The following is a 7,788-nucleotide window of genomic DNA, read 5'->3' on the forward strand; positions in this document are numbered from 1 at the left end:
CTGAGGTGACTAGTCACGTCGACATCGCAGCTTCCCTCTGTCGAGATTGTCGTAACCAAAGAGAAGGCGTCCTACTCATCCTTGTGCCTCTAAGTAAGCTAGGGTGGTGCGCTTGGCAAAGTGCTTGTACTCGCCACTGAAGTTCGTAAGTAAAAGCGTAGTGTGGCCATTTCGGAGCCGAACGAGAGTTAGGGCGATGGCTTGTTTTGGTTGTCTTCTTTCTTTCCTTTTTATATGTCGCGCTTCCGAATAAACGCTTAGTTGCAGTCAAGCGCTTGTGTAGTGTCTTTCTTTCTAGCTGTCCGTGTGAGTGGTTTTGCGCTTCTTACGAAGATGGATCTATACCAACTAGCCCGTTACACTTGTTTATTAAGGCGACTTCCCGATCAAGCAATAACGTGAGGTTACCTTCGGCGATGCCCGTATTTGGCTTTTGCTGTGGGCACTCAACAAGGACGAAGATACTACTGCGAGGCGGCAACGTGACGCAGTCATCAACCACGCGTAACGCCACGCCACGATGTAACGCTATGCCACGTTTAACGCCAACCACGCGTAACGCCACGCCACGCCATGCCACGATCATCGTACGCGAGGATGCGATGACGTTCTTCTATCATAAGAAGCGATTTTTACCGCATTACTCCTGGTTGAGCAATGGTTGACCATAGCTTGGCGATACACATGAATTAATATGTAATGTTTATTATATTGCTATAAAAGCCGACAGTGAACACAAGTACCACCATTGACATTGGTGCGATATGACGCAATTGTATCGTCTTTTTCTTAAGCTGTTTCAAGCACTGACGTAGCTGCGTGGTAGAACGCATCACTGCCACGCAAAATGCCTGTGTTGGATTCCGGCTCTAACCGCGTTTTCAATCTTTCCGCCGGTCTGATATTTCCCTGACCGACAACTCCGCCGACACCTGCCTCGCACTTTCTACCGCACAAGCTCCATAACGCGATCGCGCAACGATCCTGTCATCGCCGTTCCTGGTTTTATACAATCTGTCAATCACATGTGGCTCATACCCGCCTTACATGTGTCTTGGTATGGGGGTATGTGCCACACGTGGCTGAAGAAAATGGTTTCATGATGTGCGCGACAAATATGCCAAGCTATTCATTTATTGATCTGTTCATTCTGTTCGTCATACACTAATTTCCCCCCATGGAAATTTTGATATGTGTCAAGGTAAGCAGACGACAACGAGAGTGCCCAGACATAGCCGGCTAGATAGAAAGATAATAGATAGAAACGGCGAAAGTTCCTTTGCTTCGCTAAAACAATGCTTAGCATTTAAAACTTCGGCTCGAGTGAGAATCGACCCCATGCCGTCTGCGTGGCAAGCAGGTGTTCTACAACAGAGGCATGCTATCGCTTGAAACTGCTTCGGAAAAGAAACACTATATGGATGGTATGTATTGTAGTGAAAGGAGTCTCCTTAATGCATATGATGTTGCGCAGCAGAAGCGTAGAATCGCGCCATGCGACTAAACGTATGAATTGCGCAACGAGTGGGTGTTTTAAATGCCCACCCATTACAAAGCACTGATAATAAACAGTTGGAAGTTGGCGCCCGTGTCTGTCTGTTCGTGTCTTCGCTTCGTCCCCGTCTTCTTTGCGTCATTACAGTTTTACCTCAAGACATATTTTATTATCATCAGTGGCAAAGCATCAACAAAGTGAGCAGCTGCAAATCAGTTCTGCGGAATTCCGCAAGGTGGCGCAAGGGTTAAGAAAGGGAAAATAGACAACCACCCGTTTGTAGCACGAAGCCACAAGGAAATCCATACGGATTTCTCAGAAATAAAGCCTCTTAGTTGCCGAAAAATTCGTCCTGGTCCGGGGATCGAACCCGGGACCAACGCCTTTCCGGGGCGGTCGCTCTACCAATTGAGCTAACCAGGAAGCTAGCAATTGGCAGCGCGAGGGCGAATTCATCGACAACTCGAAGCAACTGGACACATATTGCAAATCAGTTCTGCGGAATTCCGCAAGGTGGCGGAAGGGTTAAGAAAGGGAAAATAGACAACCACCCGTTTGTAGCACGAAGCCACAAGGAAATCCATACGGATTTCTCAGAAATAAAGCCTCTTAGTTGCCGAAAAATTCGTCCTGGTCCGGGGATCGAACCCGGGACCAACGCCTTTCCGGGGCGGTCGCTCTACCAATTGAGCTAACCAGGAAGCTAGCAATTGGCAGCGCGAGGGCGAATTCATCGACAACTCGAAGCAACTTGACACATATTGCAAATCAGTTTGGCGGAAGCGTTAAGAAAGGGAAAATAGACAACCACCCTTCTGTAGCACGAAGCCACAAGAAATCCATACGGATTTCTCAGAAATAAAGCCTCTTAGTCGCCGAAAAATTCGTCCTGGTCCGGGAATCGAACCCGGGACCAACGCCTTTCCGGGGCGGTCGCTCTACCAATTGAGCTAACCAGGAAGCTAGCAATTGGCAGCGCGAGGGCGAATTCATCGACAACTCGAAGCAACTTGACACATATTGCAAATCAGTTTTGCGGAATTCCGCAAGGTGGCGGAAGGGTTAAGAAAGGGAAAATAGACAACCACCCGACTGTAGCAGAAAGCCACAAGGAAATCCATACGGATTTCTCAGAAATAAAGCCTCTTAGTTGCCGAAAAATTCGTCCTGGTCCGGGGATCGAACCCGGGACCAACGCCTTTCCGGGGCGGTCGCTCTACCAATTGAGCTAACCAGGAAGCTAGCAATTGGCAGCGCGAGGGCGAATTCATCGACAACTCGAAGCAACTGGACACATATTGCAAATCAGTTCTGCGGAATTCCGCAAGGTGGCGGAAGGGTTAAGAAAGGGAAAATAGACAACCACCCGTTTGTAGCACGAAGCCACAAGGAAATCCATACGGATTTCTCAGAAATAAAGCCTCTTAGTTGCCGAAAAATTCGTCCTGGTCCGGGGATCGAACCCGGGACCAACGCCTTTCCGGGGCGGTCGCTCTACCAATTGAGCTAACCAGGAAGCTAGCAATTGGCAGCGCGAGGGCGAATTCATCGACAACTCGAAGCAACTGGACACATATTGCAAATCAGTTCTGCGGAATTCCGCAAGGTGGCGGAAGGGTTAAGAAAGGGAAAATAGACAACCACCCGTTTGTAGCACGAAGCCACAAGGAAATCCATACGGATTTCTCAGAAATAAAGCCTCTTAGTTGCCGAAAAATTCGTCCTGGTCCGGGGATCGAACCCGGGACCAACTCCTTTCCGGGGCGGTCGCTCTACCAATTGAGCTAACCAGGAAGCTAGCAATTGGCAGCGCGAGGGCGAATTCATCGACAACTCGAAGCAACTGGACACATATTGCAAATCAGTTCTGCGGAATTCCGCAAGGTGGCGGAAGGGTTAAGAAAGGGAAAATAGACAACCACCCGTTTGTAGCACGAAGCCACAAGGAAATCCATACGGATTTCTCAGAAATAAAGCCTCTTAGTTGCCGAAAAATTCGTCCTGGTCCGGGGATCGAACCCGGGACCAACGCCTTTCCGGGGCGGTCGCTCTACCAATTGAGCTAACCAGGAAGCTAGCAATTGGCAGCGCGAGGGCGAATTCATCGACAACTCGAAGCAACTGGACACATATTGCAAATCAGTTCTGCGGAATTCCGCAAGGTGGCGGAAGGGTTAAGAAAGGGAAAATAGACAACCACCCGTTTGTAGCACGAAGCCACAAGGAAATCCATACGGATTTCTCAGAAATAAAGCCTCTTAGTTGCCGAAAAATTCGTCCTGGTCCGGGGATCGAACCCGGGACCAACGCCTTTCCGGGGCGGTCGCTCTACCAATTGAGCTAACCAGGAAGCTAGCAATTGGCAGCGCGAGGGCGAATTCATCGACAACTCGAAGCAACTGGACACATATTGCAAATCAGTTCTGCGGAATTCCGCAAGGTGGCGGAAGGGTTAAGAAAGGGAAAATAGACAACCACCCGTTTGTAGCACGAAGCCACAAGGAAATCCATACGGATTTCTCAGAAATAAAGCCTCTTAGTTGCCGAAAAATTCGTCCTGGTCCGGGGATCGAACCCGGGACCAACTCCTTTCCGGGGCGGTCGCTCTACCAATTGAGCTAACCAGGAAGCTAGCAATTGGCAGCGCGAGGGCGAATTCATCGACAACTCGAAGCAACTGGACACATATTGCAAATCAGTTCTGCGGAATTCCGCAAGGTGGCGGAAGGGTTAAGAAAGGGAAAATAGACAACCACCCGTTTGTAGCACGAAGCCACAAGGAAATCCATACGGATTTCTCAGAAATAAAGCCTCTTAGTTGCCGAAAAATTCGTCCTGGTCCGGGGATCGAACCCGGGACCAACGCCTTTCCGGGGCGGTCGCTCTACCAATTGAGCTAACCAGGAAGCTAGCAATTGGCAGCGCGAGGGCGAATTCATCGACAACTCGAAGCAACTGGACACATATTGCAAATCAGTTCTGCGGAATTCCGCAAGGTGGCGGAAGCGTTAAGAAAGGGAAAATAGACAACCACCCGTTTGTAGCACGAAGCCACAAGGAAATCCATACGGATTTCTCAGAAATAAAGCCTCTTAGTTGCCGAAAAATTCGTCCTGGTCAGGGGATCGAACCCGGGACCAACACCTTTCCGGGGCGGTCGCTCTACCAATTGAGCTAACCAGGAAGCTAGCAATTGGCAGCGCGAGGGCGAATTCATCGACAACTCGAAGCAACTGGACACATATTGCAAATCAGTTCTGCGGAATTCCGCAAGGTGGCGGAAGGGTTAAGAAAGGGAAAATAGACAACCACCCGTTTGTAGCACGAAGCCACAAGGAAATCCATACCGATTTCTCAGAAATAAAGCCTCTTAGTTGCCGAAAAATTCGTCCTGGTCCGGGGATCGAACCCGGGACCAACTCCTTTCCGGGGCGGTCGCTCTACCAATTGAGCTAACCAGGAAGCTAGCAATTGGCAGCGCGAGGGCGAATTCATCGACAACTCGAAGCAACTGGACACATATTGCAAATCAGTTCTGCGGAATTCCGCAAGGTGGCGGAAGGGTTAAGAAAGGGAAAATAGACAACCACCCGTTTGTAGCACGAAGCCACAAGGAAATCCATACGGATTTCTCAGAAATAAAGCCTCTTAGTTGCCGAAAAATTCGTCCTGGTCCGGGGATCGAACCCGGGACCAACGCCTTTCCGGGGCGGTCGCTCTACCAATTGAGCTAACCAGGAAGCTAGCAATTGGCAGCGCGAGGGCGAATTCATCGACAACTCGAAGCAACTGGACACATATTGCAAATCAGTTCTGCGGAATTCCGCAAGGTGGCGGAAGCGTTAAGAAAGGGAAAATAGACAACCACCCGTTTGTAGCACGAAGCCACAAGGAAATCCATACGGATTTCTCAGAAATAAAGCCTCTTAGTTGCCGAAAAATTCGTCCTGGTCCGGGGATCGAACCCGGGACCCGATTACACTCTCGGGTTCCGATTACACTATCTGAACCCGATTACACTATCGGAACCCGATTACACTATCGGGTTCTACTCTTGAAGGGGAAGCTCAAGCGTCCTCCAAGATTTTTGGAATAAGAGAATGGTTTGTAGCACCATTTACTATGGGAGGGCTGTGTGCAGCTGTCGCTAACAATCGGTCTATGCCGCAAAGTTGCACACTGGCTTACTAGCGATCACAGCCACTTATTTAAAGACGCTATAGACCAGAACACAGCGAATTCCATGCGCATCGCCATATTTGCATCGCGCGTCGCGCCATCTATCGCACACGCGACGAAACAACACGCGCGGGCTGCCACGCCAGCAGACGCTACACAGAGCAAACGTGAAACTTCCGAAACTCAGCCCGTCGGAGAGCGGGTTTCGCGTCTTTTCTAGCCTCGACATTTTCGCTGATTTTATTGGAACATCAAGAGCATCTTCCTCATGCAAGTCCACAATGTATACAGTACGTGCTGAGTGGGCTGCGGAAGCAACCTCGTCAGATACGTACGCTGTTACATTTGTAAAAAAGCGTTACATTTGTAAAAAAGAAAACGTTCTCGCTGTAGTACGCGTGAATCGTAATTGCAGTGCAGCTCGCGAAAGAGTGAAACGATGTTTTGTTGCCCCATATTACAAGTTGTGCTCAAAGTTTTGTGAAAGCTCATCATTTCAGGATGCATCGCGTAATAATTAGAGTACGCTTTACGGGTAGTTTCGCGGAACGTAATTTTTATTTCACGGGCGCTCTTACAATAATGCGTCTTGCTCACAAAAGCGTGCTATCAGAGAGTATAACCTGAAGTATCGTTCAGCGATCCCTTTTGGAAGCTACCTGCGCCATTTTATTCTTGTAACGATGGTGCTTTACAAGCGAAACTGTGCTACTCTTAGTTAAGCCGGTTAGCTACGCCTGCGACGTAAAGGACACTGGCGCGAGTACTGTTTACTTACGTGCCAATATATGTATTATGTGCAGCTGGATGCCTCGTGTCCAAATAAATTTGGGACATCAAACACTGAAATGAAAGCACGAAATTCTGGCCAACTGTTGAGGAGCACCGTGCCATTTATTACCTTTTGAAGACGAAATCTCGAAGGCGTGGATGCCATCAAAAGCACAAAAGCTTAATACTACGTTGAAAGTGGCAAATCATGCTCTTTGCTTGTGCTTGAAAGTACTACCTTACACTAGATTTTCGTGAAAGGAAACGCTCAAAGGTATGAAGTGCACCTCCACACAAAGCTCACGCCTGCCTTCAATCCAGCTGCGTTTCACGCAAATTAGGTTCGCAGAATGAAATAGGTGGGCATCACACTGCAGAATACCCGCTGTTAGTGTACTTACTCGCGCATTTTCACTCGACTCCTAGTTTTTTTGCTTGAATCACAGTTGAAAACACCGCACCGGCACTATTTCCGTGGCACGTCGTAATCGTCGCAGACAACGCTAATATCCTCTTGTTGCGCAGCTTGTTTTGGCATCCGAAGACGACGCAGTAGTGCCCACACGAGCTCTGACACGCTGAAGCGGCGTCAACGGGTACTTTTTCGCACATTAATGCCTCAGAACTGCCGCTTGCCCTGTTTACTTGGTGCAGCCCGCGCGCGCCTTGGCAGCCCCGGTCAGCCCGGCGTCTGGATGAGAGAGTATCCGCTCGGCTCGCCAGCAGCCTGGGTGCGAGACAGGCGTGCTCTGGTGTATACTTAATCATTATTCTGAGAGTGAGCGGTGTCATTAGAAGAGCGCCGCGCCCAGCGAGAAGAAACCACCGCTTGCCATCGCGTGCTTTCTTCCATGACTCATCTTCGTCGCGGCCGTCGTACCGCGTGGCGGTTCGCTTCTCAAGACTCCTTGCTAACCAGGGGCGTAGTCAGAAATTTTTTTCGGGGGGGGGGGGGGTTCAACCATACTTTATGTATGTTCGTGCGTGCGTTTGTATGTGTGCGTGCCTATATACGCAAGCAAAACTGAAAAATTTCGGGGGGGTTTGAACCCCCCAACCCCCCCCTTGGCTACGCCCCTGTTGCTAACACAGTGGCTGCCGTAAAACGGAAGAACATGGCTGTTCTCCGCAAAGCTGACGATGATAAACGCAGTTCACTGAAGAGAAAAGAACTCTGGTGTCGTCGCTGCGTACAGTATCCCATCAAGCACGCTGAGTATGATATTGAAAAACAACGCCAATATTTGGGCTAAGGCTGACTACAGGCTTCAGGCGCCCGACGAGTACGCCGCTCTGCGTTTGAAGATGTTGAGTCGTTGTTTAGATCGATACCGTCTTTTCTC

General features: G+C 49.4%; 9 non-coding genes across 9 annotated transcripts; all 9 read right to left on the minus strand.

Moving 5' to 3' along the window:
• Positions 1-1,844: 1,844 nt before the first annotated feature.
• Trnas-gga (transfer RNA serine (anticodon GGA)) lies at positions 1,845-1,918 on the minus strand. Its single transcript has one exon. It is a non-coding gene; the product is annotated as a tRNA-Ser (tRNA).
• A 204-nt stretch (positions 1,919-2,122) lies between these two features.
• On the minus strand, positions 2,123-2,196 carry Trnas-gga (transfer RNA serine (anticodon GGA)). Its single transcript has one exon. It is a non-coding gene; the product is annotated as a tRNA-Ser (tRNA).
• A 185-nt stretch (positions 2,197-2,381) lies between these two features.
• Positions 2,382-2,455, minus strand: Trnas-gga (transfer RNA serine (anticodon GGA)). The gene has a single exon. It is a non-coding gene; the product is annotated as a tRNA-Ser (tRNA).
• A 204-nt stretch (positions 2,456-2,659) lies between these two features.
• Trnas-gga (transfer RNA serine (anticodon GGA)) lies at positions 2,660-2,733 on the minus strand. Its single transcript has one exon. It is a non-coding gene; the product is annotated as a tRNA-Ser (tRNA).
• A 204-nt stretch (positions 2,734-2,937) lies between these two features.
• Trnas-gga (transfer RNA serine (anticodon GGA)) lies at positions 2,938-3,011 on the minus strand. Its single transcript has one exon. It is a non-coding gene; the product is annotated as a tRNA-Ser (tRNA).
• Positions 3,012-3,493: 482 nt separating this feature from the next.
• On the minus strand, positions 3,494-3,567 carry Trnas-gga (transfer RNA serine (anticodon GGA)). Its single transcript has one exon. It is a non-coding gene; the product is annotated as a tRNA-Ser (tRNA).
• Positions 3,568-3,771: 204 nt separating this feature from the next.
• On the minus strand, positions 3,772-3,845 carry Trnas-gga (transfer RNA serine (anticodon GGA)). Its single transcript has one exon. It is a non-coding gene; the product is annotated as a tRNA-Ser (tRNA).
• Positions 3,846-4,327: 482 nt separating this feature from the next.
• Trnas-gga (transfer RNA serine (anticodon GGA)) lies at positions 4,328-4,401 on the minus strand. The gene has a single exon. It is a non-coding gene; the product is annotated as a tRNA-Ser (tRNA).
• A 760-nt stretch (positions 4,402-5,161) lies between these two features.
• On the minus strand, positions 5,162-5,235 carry Trnas-gga (transfer RNA serine (anticodon GGA)). The gene has a single exon. It is a non-coding gene; the product is annotated as a tRNA-Ser (tRNA).
• Between the last annotated feature and the right edge of the window lie 2,553 nt (positions 5,236-7,788).

This window comes from Rhipicephalus sanguineus, unplaced genomic scaffold (genome assembly GCF_013339695.2).
Source record: "Rhipicephalus sanguineus isolate Rsan-2018 unplaced genomic scaffold, BIME_Rsan_1.4 Seq1204, whole genome shotgun sequence".
In the NCBI taxonomy this organism is placed as follows: Eukaryota; Metazoa; Arthropoda; class Arachnida; order Ixodida; family Ixodidae; genus Rhipicephalus; species Rhipicephalus sanguineus.